This window comes from Equus caballus, chromosome 14, assembly GCF_041296265.1.
Source record: "Equus caballus isolate H_3958 breed thoroughbred chromosome 14, TB-T2T, whole genome shotgun sequence".
NCBI classification, from domain to species: domain Eukaryota; kingdom Metazoa; phylum Chordata; class Mammalia; order Perissodactyla; family Equidae; genus Equus; species Equus caballus.
Window position 1 is genome coordinate 23,947,057 of NC_091697.1, and position 19,234 is coordinate 23,966,290.

At 48.8% G+C, this 19,234-nt stretch overlaps 1 long non-coding RNA gene across 1 annotated transcript; it reads right to left on the reverse strand.

Annotated features, from left to right (window-relative positions):
* Positions 1-13,127: 13,127 nt before the first annotated feature.
* LOC138917251 (uncharacterized) lies at positions 13,128-18,156 on the reverse strand. Its single transcript, XR_011424993.1, has 3 exons — positions 17,977-18,156; positions 16,027-16,514; positions 13,128-14,209 (listed from the first exon to the last, which is right to left on the reverse strand). It is a non-coding gene; the product is annotated as an uncharacterized lncRNA (long non-coding RNA).
* Between the last annotated feature and the right edge of the window lie 1,078 nt (positions 18,157-19,234).

The window sequence follows — 19,234 nt, forward strand, 5'->3', positions numbered from 1 at the left end:
AACAAATGGAAGAAACTCATGAATTTTCTTGATGTATATAAAAAATAGGAATATATGGGGGCTGGCCGGGTAGCGCAGCGGTTAAGTTTGAAGATTCCACTTGGGCAGCCCGGGGATCGCCAGTTCGGATCCTGGGTGCGGACATGGCACTGCTTGGCAAGCCATGCTGTGGTAGGCGTCCCACATACAAAGTAGAGGAAGATGGGCACGGATGTTAGCTCAGGGCCAGTCTTCCTCAGCAAAAAGAAGAGGGTTGGCAGCAGATTTTAGCTCAGGTCTAATCTTCTTTAAAAAAAAAAAAAGAGGAATATAGCTCGGCTCTATCTGTTACTTCCCCTGGCACATTTAAAACTGGGAGACTATTAATAGACTCAGAGGCAGTAACAAAATTATCCTGCCTCTCTTCTCAGTAAATGTGAAATAACAATAATAAGCTTTTATTATTATCATTAGTCGTAAATAGTGATAGCTTTGCCTCGGATGTGAGGATGTCACTAAGGCATGCAAAGGTAAAATAAACTGAAAGAGGAATCTACCTGGGATTTTTTTAGAAGTGGTTTCTTTGTGAGAATTTTGTCTGCCAGAATATCTTTTGAGAAAGAAAAGGGATGAATCCAGTGAAATATATTGTCCGCTTACTTTGTTGTTGTTGTTGTTTATAAACATTTGTTCTATGCGTTTAGTGAAGTTAATGATTATTCAGGGTAAAAAACGAACAAAAAGAACCTGCATAAAGACACCAGAGAGCTGACAAAATAATGAAGAACTTCCAGCTGGGATCCTAGGGAAGAAGGAGGCAGTGAGCTCATTCTCTGAGCCGCTTTGAGACATGGGGCATTTGCTAATTCTGCAAGTGGTGGCTGCGAAACTGAGTGACACTTTTGACAGCCTCACAGGGCTGAAGAGACAGAGATAGAATCTGAGGCCCACCAAGACGAGGACTGGGACTTGCTCTGGATTGGGCCTCCAACTGGACGCTCTCTACATGTAAGTATGAGCCAGAAGTAGACAGGCAAGGACTGCAGCTCAGCTTCAAGTATTCTAAAGCCCTGAAATTGGATTGAAGTAAGCCTGGATTGCTGATGCCCCAGGAGCCTGGCAGAAGCAAACACAGGGCTTCTTAGGAGCAAAAGAACATCGTTGGAGGCCTCAGATTAGTTCTGCAAGCAATTTTGCAAACACAATAACCAAAACAAAATAAAAAATAAGGCACAAGGATACAAAGCAGTATTTTTTAAAAAGAAAATATAGAAAATCAGCAAACAATAGAAACAGACTCACAGAGGCTCTGCATATTGGAGTTATCAAAGGCTGTAAAGTAACCGTGCTTACCACATTCTAGGAAATAAAACAAATAAAAGATAAGACTGAGAATTTTGGCAAAGAACTGAAAACTGCAGAAAAAGAACCAAAGGGAAATGTTAGAACTGAAAAATATAATAACTAAAATTAACAACTCGAAGGATACTTTCAGCTTTGAAAAATTGGTTATCTATGTTAGGTCAGAAGAAACTACCAGAATATAGTAGGAAAGACAGAAGAATTGACGATACAAAAGACAGGGCAAGAGACATAAAGGACACAGAGAGGTCTAACATGTTATTAGGGGAACAAGATAAAGACGGAATATGTCAGAAGCAACATTTGAAGAGATAACAGCTGAGAATTTTTGAAAAGTGATAAAAGACATCACCTCACCACAGATTCAGGGAGCCCTGCAAATCCCAAGTGGGATAAATAAAGAGAGATCCACACTTAGGCACATTGTTTAAAAAGTCTGCTGAAGAACAAAGATGAAGAGAAAATCTTAAAAGCAGCTAGAGGGTGAAAAAGATGGATTACCTTAAAAAGGAGCAGGAAATAGGCATACAGCTGACTTTCCACCAGCAACAATGGAAGCCAGAGGACAATAAGACTGCGTCTTCGATTTGCTGAACCATCTCATGGCTCCTGACTCCAAGTCTAGCTCTCTGTCTACTGTGCTGTGCTGCCACTCAAGCTTTCATTTCTTAGTGGCCTCTAGAGCTGGACAAACCTGAGCTCAAACACTAGCTGTTTGATGATAAGCCTCTGCTTTCTCTCTGTACAACATAGACAGTAAAATTTTAGCAGAAAATTTACATAAAGCATCTGGCACTTAGCAGCTCAACCAAATTGAATCCCTGCTCCCTCATTTTTTCTTCTCCCTCCCTGAGACTCTGATATCTCCTCAAATAATTGTCACTGATAAATTTTGTTCCCCTTCTCTGTTTTTTCTCTTGTACAGTTCAAGTCCTAATGATTTGCTGAACAATAGTTATATTACACACATTTAAATCACCTAGGGGAATGGCCTGCTTTATCCCATCTCACTATCCTAAATGGTTCTTCCTTCCTGGGCTCTCGCCATCTGTCCCAATCTGGATCACTCAATGACAGCACCTGTAAGCCAGAGCTCACTGCTCTGGCCACCTCACCTCCTGACAGCCGCACATGTGAGGGTGATGACCACTTGTCTTTTCCTGCAGTGAGGCATCAGATGCCTGACTGCCCTAGTGCTGGAGCATAGCTGTGTTCTGGAAGTCCAAAAGCATAAAGTTGACTGTGGCAAACCTAGAGCTCCAGGATGACAGTGGTTCCTCACTCAGTTATACGATCACATGACACCAGTTAGCACTCAGTGAGAATGCACATCGATCAGACATTGCTTTGAGTGTGGCAGCTGCAGAGACAAGACACAGTGCCTGCCCCCAAGACACTCCCAGTCTACTGAGGAACAAACCATTTCAACAAGTACCAAACAGAGTGTGACAGAGCTGGGAGGAGGGAAATACTAATTTGAGCAAAGAAAAGACAAGCCCTGAGCCCTCTTTTTCTTTCTCTACACTCTCTCTGCTTAATCTCATCCATTGCCATGGTTTACATACCATCTGTACACCGATGGACTCCAAGCCGTATCTCCAGCCCAGACCTAACCACCAAAGTCCAGACCCAGAAGACCACTGCTCACTAGAAAGCTGGATGTCTATAAGAATCCCAACCTTAACACATCTCTAAGAGAGCTTTGAGTTCCTCCCTGTATCCCTCCCCTCACTCCCACCCCCCCAAAAACATGACTTTCTTAAAGTCTTCCCCTCCCCAGGAAATGATGCTAGTTGCCTAAGCCAGGCACCTAAGTACTGAGGTGTTCTCCTCAATTCTTCTCTTTCCTTCATCCTCCAAAACCAATCCATAAGCATGGCAGGGGGCTCTACTTCCAAAATGATCTTATTTATCTGTTTAGGTCTGTCTGCTCATTTTCTTCCACCAGAACGTTATCTTCTTAAAGGCGGGAACTTTGTTGTTCTTTTGGGTTTCGTTTGATTTATTTTTGCTGCTGCATCCCCAGTTGCTTGTGGACCAGTGACTGTCCTTTAACAGGGTTTCGATAAATGTGTTACCAGCTAAGAATGTCAGGGAATGTGTCCCAGGGGAGGTGATACTTGAGCCGGGTCTTGATATATAAGTAGCTGTTCTCCTGCTGGAGAAGGAGGAAGGGAACACCCAGAGTAGGGAACTGTGTGAGCAAAGACAGAGAAGCAGCAAAAAGCGCAGAGTGTCTGAGGAGCTCCTGCTTGGAAGTCAGGTGTCCTCAGTTCAAATTCTAGTTGAGCCCGGGCTCTGCAAACTTTCGAAAAGTAGTTTCCCAATCTGAGCAAAACAGAACCAATATGAGTATGTTCCTCACAGGGCTGTCCTGAGAATTCAGTGAGAATGGGCCCAGCACACTAGGAGTATGCAATAAACGGTAGTTTTATTAATGTTAATATTAATACACATGTAATTAGTAGCACAGCTTTAATAATTTGGTACCACTAGAATGTGACTTGCATAGAAGTTTCTGGAAGATGTGACTAGATGGTCAGGTTGGAGTCAGATCACTTGAGGCCAGGGAATCGTGTAGCAGCCAAGTGACCACAGCTCTGAAATTACTCTGTCACTCGAAGCACCAGGTGCTCACCTGAGAACAAGCTTCTGCTCTCCTGCTAGCTGCACAGCAGTCGGCTAGCACAGGGCAGCCCTCAGTTACGAGAGCTGGTATACTAGTTATCTATTGCTGCATAGCAAACTACCCCAAATCTTGGCAGCTTAAAGCAACCGTGAACATTTATTATCTCATACGGTTTCTGGGGGCACAGGAACAGCTTAGCTGTGTTGTTCAGGCTTGGGGTCTCTCGTGAGACTGAAGTCAGTTGTGGTCATTGGAAGGCTTAACTGGGGCTGGAAGATTCATTTTCAAGATTGTTCACATGGTTGGCAGGTTCAAGCTGACTGTTGGCAGGAGGCCTTAGTCACTTGTCACATAGACCACAGGGCTGCTTGAGCATCCTCACAACATGGCAGCTGGTTTCACCCAGAGCAAGTGATCCGAAAGAGAGCAAGGAGGAAGTCACAGTGTCCTTTACGATCTAGCATCAGAGGTCATACACAGTCATTTCCACAACACCCTGTTGATTACCAGGTCAGCTCTACTCATTGTGGGAGGGGCCTGGGGGCCTCAGTTCTTCTCCTCGGGGCCTCTTATCTTTCAGTCCCAGGAAGTGAGGGTCACTAGGGGCCACCTTGGAAGCTGGTTACCACAGTTGGCTAGAGTGGAACTGAATTTCTCCTTACATCCCAATAGATGGAAACAAATAACGATACTGAAAGAGAAAGTCCAAAAATAGAAAGCAGAAGAACAGGACTGCTGAAGGAATAAAGTAACAGTAATAGCATAGTGTTAACAATAAAGCTATCATTTCTTGAGTGCTTCCCTTACGCAGCGTGAAGGCTAAGTTCTTTCCATGCTTTATCTCAGAGGCCAACAAGCTACGGTCCGTGGGCCAAATCCGGCCCATCACCTCACTTTGTGAATAAAGTCTTAACGGAACAGAGCCACACCCATTCGCAAACCTACTGTCCACGGCTCCTTTCACCTACACGGCAGTGGAGTACTTGTGACAGAAACGACATGGTCTGCAAAGCCAAAAATATTTATGATCTGGCCCTTTACAGAAAAAGTTTACCAATCTGTGCTCTATCTCATTAAAATCTCATAAAAAACTCACGAAGTAAAAAAACAAATTAATTTAAAAAATTTAAAAACCCATGAGGTGAGGGATATCACTTTCCTCATTTCGTAGATGAAGGAACCAAGGATCAGATAAGTGAAGTGACTCTCCCAGGATGGCGTGTGGCATGAGTAACAGAGTAAGGTTCGTGTCAGCCAGCCTGACCTCAGAGCCTCGCTTACACTGGGCTGGGAATCAGAGAGGCGGGCTTTTCAAGGAGCTATGTGACCTTGAGCAATTATTTAATGTCTTGCCCCTCATTTTTCTCTGCTAGGGATAGATTTTTAAATGTCTGACAACTACTTCATGGGAAACTCAAATGATCGATATAAAACGGGAGTGAAAAGGAGCAGACGCGCAACAGAAGGGATGAGTGTCTTAGCGTGTGATGCTTAGGCTTACAGAGGGGAGGAGCGCTGGGAGGAACGACCGGAAGAGAAGCATCTCAGTTGCTGCGAAACAGACCACGTAAAGCTTACGGGTTAAAGCAACAAGACTTCGTTGTTCTTCACGACTTTGTGGGCTGGCCGGGTGGTTCATCTGCTGGTTCCCCTGAACTCACGTGCGCAGCTGCACTCAGCTGCAGCAGAGCTTCTCGCCAGGACTGATCTTCCCCCCAGGGGACATTTGGGAATGTCTGGGGACATTGTTGGTGGGTGCTTTCATCTAGTGGGCAGAGGGCAGGGATGCTGCAAAACATCCTATGGTACACAGGACAGCCCCCATAACAAAGAATTATCTGGACCAAATGTCAGTAGTGTCAATGTTGAGAAACCCAAGCTAGAGAGTCAACTGAGCTGGAAAATTCAAGATGCCCTCACTCTGGTACTGATGCTGGCAGTCGGCTAGGGGCCTCAGTTCTCCCCACGTGGCCTCTCATGATCCAATAGGCTGGAATGGCTTCCTTACATCGTGGTCTCAGGGCAGAGTACCAAAAGAGTCAGGGTGGAGGCTGCAAGGCCTCTTGAGATCTGGGCTCTGGAACCCACCCAAGGTTTCCTCCCTCACATTCTATTGACCAAAGCTAGTCGCAAAGTCAACCCAGATTTTAAGCAGTAGAGGAATCCACTCCACCTCTGCTGGGGAGGAGCAGCAAAGTCACGTTCAAGGGTGTATGTATACTGAGATGGGAGGAATCTATGACTATTAAACAATCGACTGCAAGAGGTAAGATTAAATATGTTTCAGCTGGAGCTCCATAGCTGAGGGGACAGCTCTAAGCCAGTGGTTCTCAAAGTGTGGTCCCCAGACCTGCAGCACGAGCGTCACCTGAGAACTTGTTAGAAACGCAAATTCTCAGATCCTGTCCAAAGCAACTGAATCAGAGACAGAGGCTTGGCAACCTCTGCGTGTTAACAAGCCCTCCAGGTGATTCTGACGCTCGCTCAAGTTTAAGAACCACTGGCCTAAAGTAAGCGACCAGATCGGAGCCCCGTGCAGGCCCAGGACACCGACTTGAATGTTGGTAGAGACCAAAACACCTCTCCCCACCTCTGCCCAGCTCTCCTTGAGTCTCTGGCCACTCACCTGAGGACAAAACTCGTCTTTAATGATGGAGTTTAGCAGGAACACCCCTTGCGTTCCCAACAGAAACATAGCAGTGGTCAGCAAGTGGGCAGGAGGCTGAGAGGCAGCTAGTGCCCAACAGAGAGTGCAGCCGAGCGGGGATGGGGAGCACAGGGAAGCCAACACCACTCAGGAAGGCAGCCAGCCCTCCCGGGGAGCCGGACAGAGAAAACCAGAGGACTTTTTTTGGTTTTGTTTCTGCTACTAAAAATACTAGCAGAAAATAAAATGGGAAAAATGTTCATGTTAAATAAAATTAATAAAAATTTTTTAAGGCTAAAAACCCCCACAAATGCTAGCAGAGCCCGTTTAAAATCTTTTATCCTCAGCCCAGAACCTAAATTTACAACATTGGTCAGGAAGTAGAATGGGCCTCAACCACTGATGACCGCCAGCTGAAAGCACAGGGAAGGTGGCAGAAACGCCATCTCCCAACAAGGCCGTGCTCTGCAGCTGTCAGGCGAAACCAGAGGTAGGACACGGTCAAGTTGCCAAGCTACCCTTGAGTCCCCTCTGATGACTACGCCTCTGGTTTGTGGTTTTTGTTTTTGTTTATTCTGGAAATTACTGAGATAGGTGGTGACCTGGATACTGCCCGCTGAGAGCGCTACGCAGGGGAACACTGGAGCCCAAGGCTGTCCCCGGGCACCAGGGAAGCCTTGGGCTAAAGGAGTTAGTGCAAGAATAGGGTGGGACTCAGAGCCTCTCTTACCTTCCTTTCCAGAAACCCTCCCACCCAGACCCAGCCAGGTCCTCAAGCTCTTGAAGGACGGGGAGACCTGTGACTCCCAAAAGCCTCTTGCAGTGTCCGAGTCAATCCAAGTCAAGAGGAACTTGACTAGTTCCCCAATAAACCATGAAGTCCAACTAAAGGACTCAGTCATTGTTTAGCACAAAAATGGCTCAGCAGCCTGAGATATTCATCACCTCCAGGACGGGTACTAGGTGGGCTCCTGGAGCCTCCGGGGGGCCCCTATGGATGGAAACATAAAGTGTGCAGCCTTTGACAGATTTGGGAGAGGAGGGGGTAAGGGGGCTTCACTGCGTTACAGTCAGTCTTTCTGACCATTGGCCCGATCTTAGAGTAGGAGGGGCTGCCTTCCAAGGTAGTGGGCTCCTCCGCCTGGAGTTACGCCAGCAAGAGGCAGGACATCAACCACCAATCGCTGGGGGGGCTCCAATAGGGACTTAGGGACGGGATAGAGAATTTAAACACAGCAGTTTCCAAACAGGAGCCACGGTGAAGACAGGAGGACTCCCTTACACTCAGTCCTTCTACTTTACGAATTGGAATTCTGCATAAAAAGATCGTTTGCTACACGGGTCCCATTGCTTTAAACCAAAACTTTGAAAACAACTGAACTGGATGACTGCTAATGCTCCCTCCAACGTTCGGATTCCAGGGGTCTGTGTATTAAGTATCTGGGTGCGCCGAGTATTCAATACTCCTAAGCCATAATCACGCTCCTTGTTATAATCTCTAAGGTGTGAACACAAACTATCACTATAGCATAAACAACCCAACATAACACTAATTTCCCCTTCCACTGAAAAATCTAAGTTCATCTTCCTCGGTTTGAACAGGGGAGGCAGAGCTGTTTCATGATTGACCTTTTACTCTTCGTCGCTATGAGGAAATGGTGATGACATCTTTTTGGCCAGATGGAACTGATGGGAGATTTATGGAGCAGCTGAGAACTGTCAAAGGCAGGCCAGGCAGATCCCACAAGACAATGACCACGGCCTTTTCATCAAGGAGCATGTTGCTTTCTGGAATCCACTAACACAAGAGGTTCATATCTACCCAGTCATCAGCAAGATTATCCCAACACCCCACCAGCTGCTGCCACCCAATCCGAAGGCCTCCGTTTCTGCTCTTGAGGGATGGCATGTGACCGCACAGGAGTCTTACCCCTCACCCACCATCACCCCCCTGCCCCCGTCTGGCACCCACAGCCCTCCCAGAGTGGGAAACCTCATCCAATGCCTTCTCCGTTACAGAGATTTGAGAAATTAGTCACAGAATGGAGGGCGGGAAGAGAGTGGAGTTTTCCTGAAGGAACTGGTAACAAGATCTGGGGTGTTTCACCTCGAGGTCATGGCAGCTCAGATGGTCCCTGAGTCAGCAATGAGTGGTCAAGAATCAAACCAACCTTTGCAAACCCTCTGCTGATTTGTCCCCCATTCACTGGACAAAGGGCTTCTGTGAAGCAGGACTTCCAGAAAACAGCTCTCCCCACTCACTGAGCTTTCTCTTTGGAGATTGTGATCCATTCCCCGCCCCTAGCCTCAGAAGACAGCCCCAGGGCCCACCAATTATCAGACAGAAGGAAGGAGTGGAACTGGACACTGGAGTCCAGCATGTATTTGTGGCAAGGGTTTAGACTGGCTTCTGATGCTCATCTCGTAAAGTATCCACCATTGAGATGCACACTGGGACTCCTTCCATGGCACTGGTGGTCATGTCCTGCTCTGCACAGGGCGGTCCCAGTTTACACCTCCTGTCGTCCCAGAAGCCTTACTGACATCACTGCCTTTCACTCTCAAAGGTCCCCGTTTGGACAATAAACTATACAGTCACTCTATCTTTGGCCCAGTCACCACCGATGCTTTTCAGTAAGACTCTGCAAAACTCCAGGTCGGCCTGAAGAGGTGTGGGGATTTAAAAAAGCCAAAGAGAGCAAATATATTTCCATTTTTAAAAAAGTGCCAAAGGATGGCCATGTTCATTGGTTGGCTTGTGACAGGGAAAACAGAGAAACAAGCCAACTGTCCATCAAGAGGAAATGGTTTGATAAATCAAGGCTCGTCAACGTGGAATACTATACATCAATCCCAAAGAAAAAAGTGGACCCATACGTCCCGACCTGGAAAGCTCTCCAAGGCCGACTGGTAAGAGAAACGGCAAACTGTTGATCAACACAACACAAATGATCCCAGTTATCTTTTCTTTGTAATTGTACATGTAGACATACAGATATATGTATACAAATGCATGAGAGAAAGGTCTAGAACAACACTAATAGAAATATAATATAAGCCACATATATGTAATGTAAAATTTTCTAGTATCCATATGCTTACTCAGTGAAATTTATTTTATCCCTTCCAATGTATCCAAAATATTATGTAAATCAATATAAAAGATTGTTAATGAGACATTTAACTCTCTTTTTGGTACTAAATCCTCAAAATTAGGCTTACGGCAATCTCAGTTCTTACTAGCCACGTTTCAACAGCTCAGTAGCCACGTGTGGCTTCTGCCTAGGATATTACTGAACAGCTCAGGGCTAGAAGGACGCACACCGGATAACAAGAGTTACGGGGGGAGGGGGAGTGGGATTAGGGAAACAGAGTGATTTGTATAGAATTTGAAATGTTTACAATAAGAATATATTCACTACTTACGCAATGTTATAAAACAGTAAAAACTTGAATTTTTTTTAAAAAGGGGCCAGAACATGAGATGTGACACTAACAAAGTCTATAATGAACTATGAAAAAACACATTACTAAAATCAATGCATCAACCAACAGGTGTTCGCATCTTTTTGTTTGACTCCCATGAGCCCCAGGGGCTGGCCGGTGGCCATGGGGCTACACGGACCTGCCCAGGGGCCCGAGGCAAGCTTCCTAAGGGCCATCTCCCTTGCCTCCCCATCTGGAAACAGGAAGCCCTGATGCGTCCCTGAGGAGTCGGTCACCTCAGGGGAACAGGAGCGTGCTCCCCAATACTCAGATTGAAGCTTCGTCGAAGTGCAGGTGGGAAAAGCAGTGCTATCCAAATGGCCGGGGGTGCTGTTTTAAAATGCAGACTCCTTAGCCCTACAAAACAAGAATTCCTGAGGTGGAGTCTAAGAATCTGCAGGAAACGAGAACTCCGGGAGACTTCTAAACCCAACTAAGATACAAAGGGATGTCATTCTTTTCTAGCCAACTTTCCACTGCCAGATTCCTGGCTAGAATCTGATTCCACCCAGAATCATGCTGACAAAAACCGGCAGAAGACAGGAACCCCAGATACTCAGGATTCCCCCTGCCCCACCCTAGAGGAAGATTCTGACTCCTTGAATGACGCTTACAGACCCCACAGAACGAAAGCCGGCCATCCCTTGGTGAGGACTGCCTGGTCCACAGTCAGCCCTGCTTCCAATCCTCCGAATCAGAGAGAGCCCAGGCTGGTGGACCAGGCCTGCCCTCGGCCCCGGGGCCTACTGCGGGAATGGAAAAGGTACTTCAGTCTACTTCCACCACCTAAGAGACAACACTGGGACATGTGGGTGGAGGGTTTTCTGCAAGGTGAGATCTCATATCTATTTGGTTTTATTGTTGTTTACATGTTTTCTCTTCTTTCTTTTTAAATAAACCAAAGGTGTTGTTTAAAAACAGGGAGAGGCAATTTCTTCAAAGGCATATTGTCAGTAGTGAAAAATAATTGCTTGCCCGTGTATGACATCTTTCATATGCACTGAGCCGCGTGAACGTCTCACAACCAGTGAAGTTGATGGGGTGATTGTGCCCATTTTACAAAAAGGATGGGAAGCCAGGAGGGTTGGGGGGATCACAGGGAGAAACTAACCTTTAGGGGCTCCCCCTCTGGGTTCAGTCTTCAGCTAGGTAGTGTGTGCAGGGGATCACAGTTCATTCTAACGACGACCGACAAGCGGATATTGTTACTTTTCCCACTTTCACAACTGAAGGGAGGGGATGGGGCTCACAAAGCCAGGGAGGCCCACACCATCCACGGACCCCTCCGCTGGTGCTCTCTCCCATGCTTCACACAGCAGAGTCCCTCACACACCGCAAGACTGGCTGCTCACTCCACCCCCACTCAGGCACGTTTAGCGATGAAAAGAAAGGCCCTGTCTCAGCAGTTAAACAAGCAGATGAACGTTCTCATCAAAGCTAAGCGTCCTTTCATAATCTGATGCCCATTCTCCTCCCTGACACCTGGCCACTGTCAGTCTCCATGAGAGAGAGAGCAGAGACAGAGTGTGCAGAGTTTTTCCTTCTCCCTACGGGCCAGGCTGGGCTGTGCCCTCAGGCTTGAGCTCCCTCAGGAAACTCTACTTTCCCTTAAAGGTTCTCTCCCTCTCTTTCTTCCCTCTTTCAGTCTCTTGTCTCTGTCTCTGTCTCTCTCTCTCTCTCTCCATCTCTCCTTTTTCTCCTCTCAATCTCTTCTCTCTCTGTATCCCTATCTCCATCTCTCCTCTTTCTCTCTCAGTCTCTCTCAATCTCCCTCCCTCTCTCTTCCAGTTCTCTAGGAAAAGCAAACTGCAGCGAAGGCAGCAAAGCAGAATGAGGAGCGGGCCGGGCGGGCGGACCTCCGCGGGGCACCCTCCGCAAGGCAGAAGGCCACAGCGAGTGCGGGAGGCGCCTGGGGGGGCGGTCGTGGCCTGCGGTCGCGCTCTGGCCCGATGCTCCGCGCCCGCCGCTCTGCAGAGGGAGGACGAGCCTCCTGGGTGCACGGAGAGCTGGGCGGCGCTCACCACGGCAGCCCGAGAAGATTCGCACTCAGCCCCAGGCCCAGGTCTGCACGAGCCCCCGAGGAGGCTGCCGGGCCGGACACCATCTCCAGAGAACAGTGAAAGGGCAGTGCCGCTGCCGCTTAAAATTCGACAATGTTTGCTGCATCCCAGGGTTTCCCTTCTGCAGGTCTGAGGCCCCAGATGCAGCGTCCCTTAGTTGTCTCCCCTGAGCGCCTGGGGAGGGAGAGACAAGCGGCCGAAGTTGCCCCGCGCCCACCCAAGGGCTGAGTCACGCCCGCGGGCACATCCCCCTCGCTTGCGGGCGGCGCTGCGCACGCGCACGGACTTGTTGCGCAGTCACCGCTCGATGTGTTTCATATTTATCAATCTGCAAGCATTTGTTGTACACCCACGACCTGCCTAGAATGTGCTAAGAATGTATCCTCTGCCCTCAGATGTCTGCGGACAAGGCAATGCGTGGCACTTAAGACAGGCACTTAAACTGAAAAGCGGCGCTCTGAGGAAAGAGGTTACTCTTACTCTGCATGATTGTTACACGAGCAACAAAATGGTTCCTGACACTTCCTCTGCTCCCTACCCCCACATTCCCCAAGCTCCACTCCCCCTACACCCCTTGCCGACCCCCTCTAGAATTCATTTAAAGGAAGAGCATGATGCAAAAAGAGAAGATGCTGAGGCCCTCACCACCTCCTTCTGTGGCTGTTTGCGGTTTGGAACTCTGGACGGAGGGGGAGGGCGTCTCACACTGGAGCCAAAATAAAGACACAGCCCAGGTGGAAGGCCTGAGATCATCTTGGGATCAACTTTCCTACGGCAGGCCTGCCTGCTTTTTTTTCCCCTAACAGACTTTCGTTCTCCACTCTGGGACAACTCAGTCACCCATAATACCAAGAGCCACTGTTTATGGAGCACCTACCAGCAAGCAAACAGTGTGATAAACTATTCTGCTTAAACACTGTTCTGGGTGTCTACCGCGCACAACAACAGACAGTAGACCTAAAACTCAGTGGTATGAAAACTACCGTTTTATTATGTTCACTGACGTGGTGGGTCAGGACACAGCAAGGATGGCTTGTCTCTGCTCTATGAAGTCTGGGGCCTAAGCTCTGAAAACTGGACCAGTTGGGTGCTGGAAATCTTCTGGAGGCTCCATCACTTGCAGATCTGGCACCTAAGCTGGAATGACCAGAAGGCTGGTTCCTCTGGAACTGCCACCCGGTGTCCCTACATGTGGCCTCTTTGTGTGGCTTGAGCCTCCTCACAGCGTGGTGGCCTCAGGGTAATCAGACTTCTTGCATGGTAGCTCCTGGCTCCAAGAGCAGATGTCCCAGCAGAGGGGAAAGAAGCTACATGGCTTTTTCTGACCTAGCCGCAGAAGTCACATGGGGCTACTTCTAGAGTATTCTATCGGTTGTATTGATCAAAGCAGTGGCAGCCCTGCCAGACTCAAAAGGCAAGGCAGAGACCCCCACCTCTCCATGGGAGGACAGTCAAAGAGTCCTCGGCTGTGTTTTACAAGACCAGCCTCTTTAATTCCCAAACAATAATCTTTTGAAGAAGTAAGAGTATTATCCTCATTTTACAGATGAGGACATTGAGGGAGGGTGAGCACTTCAAGCAGCCCCCCCCCCAGGGCCTGAACCCCAAGTCACTGTGCACAAGTCTCACCACCCATCATTTCTGATGCCCTCCTTTGTTCTTGATGCTCCCCAGTGCCCCCAACCCACGCTCCAGGACCCTTCCTTCCTAACCACTTACCTGCTCCAAATTTCCTTCTGCCCTGGGAGTAGCCAGGGATACCCCCTCCTCCATTCCATCTTCACCTGGAGCCCAGGACAGAAATTTCAAGGAAGGCAGCCGTCTAGGCTATGTCATCTACTTATGGACTCTTCATGCTCCACAAGGCCAGAGTGGGAATGGCTTTTGTCCTCTGGAGTCTCCACTGCCTGCCTCGGGGCAGCTGCTATGGTGGGCTGGGTCCTGATGCGCCCAGCCTGCACTCTGCCATTGGCTCATGGCTGCTCCCAACTGGGAAGCAAAACCCACCGTGTCTGAGTATCTCCTTTATACATTATCATCAGGTGCCTTAAAATAAAAATGAAGGTTTTAGGAAGACAAATAGGAAAATGGTAAAAATATTTGCAGCATAAATAAAATGAAATAAAAGGGTTATCAGCTAATATAAAGAGCTCATAGAAATCAATAAGAAAAAACTAAGATCTCAATAGTCAGAAGATGCAAACAGGTGATACATTTTAAAAAGAGTAATACAAATGGATTTCGAACATTTGCAGATAATCAAAATAATTAAAAATAATTATAATATCCTGTTTTAACCTTATATACTTGCAAAAACTCTTAAAATGAGAATTCCCAAATTGCTTTCCGGAAAGACGACCTGGGAAAGGCGGGGCAGACAGCACTTTAAAGGGGGTGGGAGGGCTCAGGGATGCTTCCGCATCCACACTGTCTAGGTTTTAAAAACTCATGGAATTTAAACGCTTCCACTTAGATTGCTCCGTAAAGATTTGACCAATCACTGTGTATAAAAAAGGACACATAGTAGGGAATTCAGCCTTCTCCTTTAAATCCAAAGTTTCTATTGGGGTTTCCCCTATTTAATGGCTGACTAAAATATTCTTGGAAAAAACAGTCTCTGGCAACTATGAGGAAAACAAGCATAATCACACCTGGATTCTATCTTCAAGGAGTTTACCATGAAAGGCAGGGCTGGTTGCCCAGAAGGAACGTGAGCCCCAGATGCCCCAGACGTATAGACTAGCAGGGCTGCTACCCCAAGGTCAGAAGCGTGTCACTAAGCCAGAGCCAAAAATGGGTGTCATGGCACTGGAGAGTAAAATGCAAGCCACAGCCTAGGAGAGGATATTCACAAAAAGCATTTCTCCAACAAGGGACTCACATCCAAATATATAAACAAATCTCACAAATCAGCAAGAAAAAGGCAAAAGATTTAAACAGGCACTCCACAAGAGAGGATTTTCAAAAAGCCAATGAGCATTTGAAAAAGTGCTGACTTTCATTAGTCAGCAGGGAAAGGCAAAATAAAACCACAATGAAATATCCCTACTTCCACCAGAATGGCTTAAAATTAAAAATTCATAGTTCCAAGTGTTGACAAGAATGTGGAGCAACTGCCGTTCTTGTACACTGCCAGGATGGGTGCCAAGTGGGACAACGGTAAATTGCAAGACTGTGGAGTAGAATCTACTAAAGCTGAATTTATGAATATCCTATGGCCCAGCAATTCCAGCCCCAGATATATACCCAATAAAATTGGGTGCGTGTGTTCCTCAAAAGACAGGTACTGGAGTGTCCATAGCAGCTCTCACTATTCACAAGTCAAAAACTGGAAACCACCCAAATGTGCATCAGGAGAGAATGGGTCAACAGTAGTGTATTCATACAACGACATGGCATTCACAAACGAAAAGGAGCAAGTTTCAACTCACAGCAACTACAAACAATGTGGACGCATCTCACAAACATATACGGAGTAAAAATTGCCAGACACAGAGTCTACATACTGTCCGATCAGATATACGGGAAGTTCAAAAACAGCCCAAACTAATCTATGTTGTTAGAAGTCAGAATAGTGATTATCTTGGGGGAAAACGAAGGGGGCTTTTAGGTGCTGGTCATGTTCTGTTTCTTGAACTGGGTGCCAGTTACACAGCTGTGTTCAGTTTGTGGAAATTCACAGGGCTGTTCACTTTTGTGCACTTCCGTGTTATGCTGGAAGAAAAAGTTTCCCCAAACTAAGAAGGCTGCACAGCTGCACACTCCTGTTCAGCGAGGGGGAGCAAGTGCACCACTGGGCTGGGCCAGGGGCTTAGGGGACCCCCCTGGTTTGTCACAGGAACAAGCAAAACTCACTTGCTTACCCCAAGTAGCGTCCTCCAGAGCTCGGAATCCAGGAATCGGCTAAGAACTGCTCCCAGTGCCACCTGGCCCCACTTCCCCTCTTGTCACATCTAAGGAACAGCAGTGCAGCTTCCCATTAAGAAAAGGACCTGGAGCTTCTAGAAGATGGCAGTCACACTAGGTGGAGGGCAAGGCACTCCTGATCCCACCCTGGGCTGTTCTCACCACTTCAATTCTAAATGCCCCAACTTTCCCATCTCTCACGTCACACATCTTGCTAGAAGAAAAGAAAGAAGCACCCTGGTCTCCTTCTAGAAAAGTGTTCACTCAGAGGAAACCCTCCTTGAGGGCCACCTGCAGGTCCACCCAGGACTGAATAACTAGGTCACCAGAGTAATTCAAGAGGCCAAGAGATGGGCGAGACTCTGCCATTGGTTCAAAGATGGCACGGTGGTATCCAGGTCTCATTCTCTAGTTTCAACATGGCACACCGTACACAGGATCCATCCTGCAAGAAAACACAGCTTGAGTCTCCCCTCCACGGCCACCAACCTTGGTTTATTGATGATAACCAAATTCGGGATTTTTCACATCAAGGCTGAGATAATATGCAAAGGCCCACAGGGAGCAGAGGGCCCACACCAGGGCCTTAAAGGATGAGAAGCTTCAGAAATGCCCCGTCCTCTCCATGAGGGAGAAAGGTGATACTTTCCCCCACTTAATTGCCCCACAGTAGTTTCTATTCGGATAAATAAACCCTGATAAATGAGAACCCAAATTTTCCCAAGGCCTGCATTTCCCCTGATGTGTTTGGGTGGGTGGTCCTCTCTCATCGGTTGGAGTAATCCAGATGATCCTGGGCGAGCTGGAAGGGAGCGAGTCTGTATTGAAGCCAAGAAGTAATGTTTCCCCTCCCGCTTCCCAGGAGAAGGGACCCTGTGGGTCTTGTGACACTGGAAATAAAGGGGGGCTGATCCCACGTTATCTGGATGGTTGGTGGTTTTGCTCATGTTTATGGGGTGAGAGGAGGAGGGGATTAAAAGGTCTTTGTTATTGTTATTTTGATTATTTTTCTTTAAAAAAAGCTGAATACAAATGACTTTGAATATAGAAAGACAAAAAGGAGAAGATGCAGGTAACAGTGCTTAGACATCAGGGCCCACCGGCGGGTCACCGCACCTAAAAACACTTCTGCCCAAGGCCTGGCCTGCAGAAGATCTCCGCGGAGGGTTCACCACGCGAGGGAAAGCCGGGTTGGCCACAGGGCCTTTGCTAAGCCTGGACGACCAGCCTCGGGTTGCGCTTCTCTGCTCCGCCTTGTCCTCAGCTCACACTGCAACTTGCCGCAGGCTGGGGATGTGAAGCCCGCCAGAGGGTGACGGCGGCCGGCTCCGGAGGTGCCACTGACCCTTTGGGCTCCTCTCCCCAACATAAGTCGCGAGGAAGCCAGCAAAAAAAACCCCTCACTTTACCGCACGGCGAAAGGTAACCTCGCGCCCGGCAGGCGCTCCCCGAAGCCCCGGCGGCCCTCTCCGAATGATAAACCTGACTGTCCCCGGACGCGGGCAAGCACGGTTGCCCACAGAGCCGCCAGGGCGCTGCTCCCAACTAGCCAGTAGCCCAGATCGACTATTTTCGCGGTTAGGAGAAGAAAAAAGAAAACAAGCACCCCACTGAGTTCACCCGGAGGCTTCCCCCAGACGGGTCGATTTCAGCCGGCTTGGGAGTTCCTCCTCCGCCGGGCTGCGAGCTCCCGGCCCCCGCACCTCCATCCGGGCCCCCGCACCTCCATCCGGGCCCCCGCCTCTCCTCCCCACCCGCCCGGACCCGCAGGGGCGGCGGGGCCTGGCGAGGGCGCTGCGCGTGACCCCGAGCGGAAGGGCCCCAGTCTGGGTCCTAATGCGGGTGGCGTCTCCCTTGACAGGCGGCGTTTGGGGACAACAGCGGGGACGGGAGATAAGGTGACATACCAGAGCAGATTTGGTGTGCGCGCTGATACTCCTCTCCCGACAGGAAACGCGGAGCTATTTAAAAGACCCTATCGATTACTTTATCTTTCCCGGAGGAAAGCTTCTTGCCGAGAGACAAAAGATGTTCCCTCCCTAGAGATACAAGGCCACAGCCCTCCACACACAGCGGAGGGCCTGCACAGGCGACGCCCAATTAGGGCGCAGGGAGAGCAGAGTCACGTTGACACCGCAGAGCGCAGAGACGCGCGTGTGCCCAGAACGCTCGGAGGGCAGCAGGAGCGAGAGGGGCAAGGAGCGCTTCCCAGGATGATCTTCTGTATCCTTTGAAATTTTTTTGACCGTGTGCACTTAAAATACACACAAAGAAAGTGACTGTGCATTTAAAGTACGTGCATGGATACCCGTGTCTTTTCAGCATATTTAAAGCGCACCAGCGAGTGCGCTCAAAGCGAGTTACTGGTCGCAGTGAATGTATTTCTCAGATCCGTGTCTCAATTGTTAACGCTCCCCTGCGCTCCTTTTAAGGGGACTTGAATGTCTACAACTGTCATGTGTACACGTAAAATGCGGAGATGTGTCAACACAATCCTTGAGAGTGCGCTCATTTCGTATCTGAATTCCCGAATTTCGCCAATTTGTGGGGAGCGCAGAATGCCACCAGCGCTGTCCCGCTGCTGACAATGAATGTGCTCCGGAATCCCGAAGCTTGTTGGCCTCTGGGTCCCTGCAGCCTACCCCGGGGAGGCTCTCGATAAACACTGATTGAACCGAATTGCGCGGAATCGAATGGTTCTTCCTGTGCAGCCATTTGCCATCTACTCAACTGCGATGTGCTCCGCCGGGCCGTAGAGACCTCGCAGGGTTTCCAGAGCAGGTTGGAGGATAAGACAAGGAAGGAAGATGCGGAGGAAGGAAGGGTGGCGGGCCGAGGAAGGTTCAATCGCCCCCTGGCCGGCCATTTGCAGCCTAAATTCAACACACCAGTGCGCAGCAACCCAGGCTGGAAGCTCCGAAGGCCGCACGCCTCTGGGCGCGACTCTTGTCCCTCAGGGAAGCCGCGGCCCCGGCGCTGCTGTAGGCCCCTTTACGCTCCCCCGCCCGAGCCCCCAATCCTCGGGCGCTTTGGGCAAAAACTGGCAGCCGTTCGCCCAGCTGGGCCTGTCCCAAACCTGCGCCAAAGGTTCTTGCAAAGCCGCAGCTCCGCAAACTGCACGCCCGCCGGGCAGGTGTGGACCGGCCCTAGAAAACTCATCTTTCT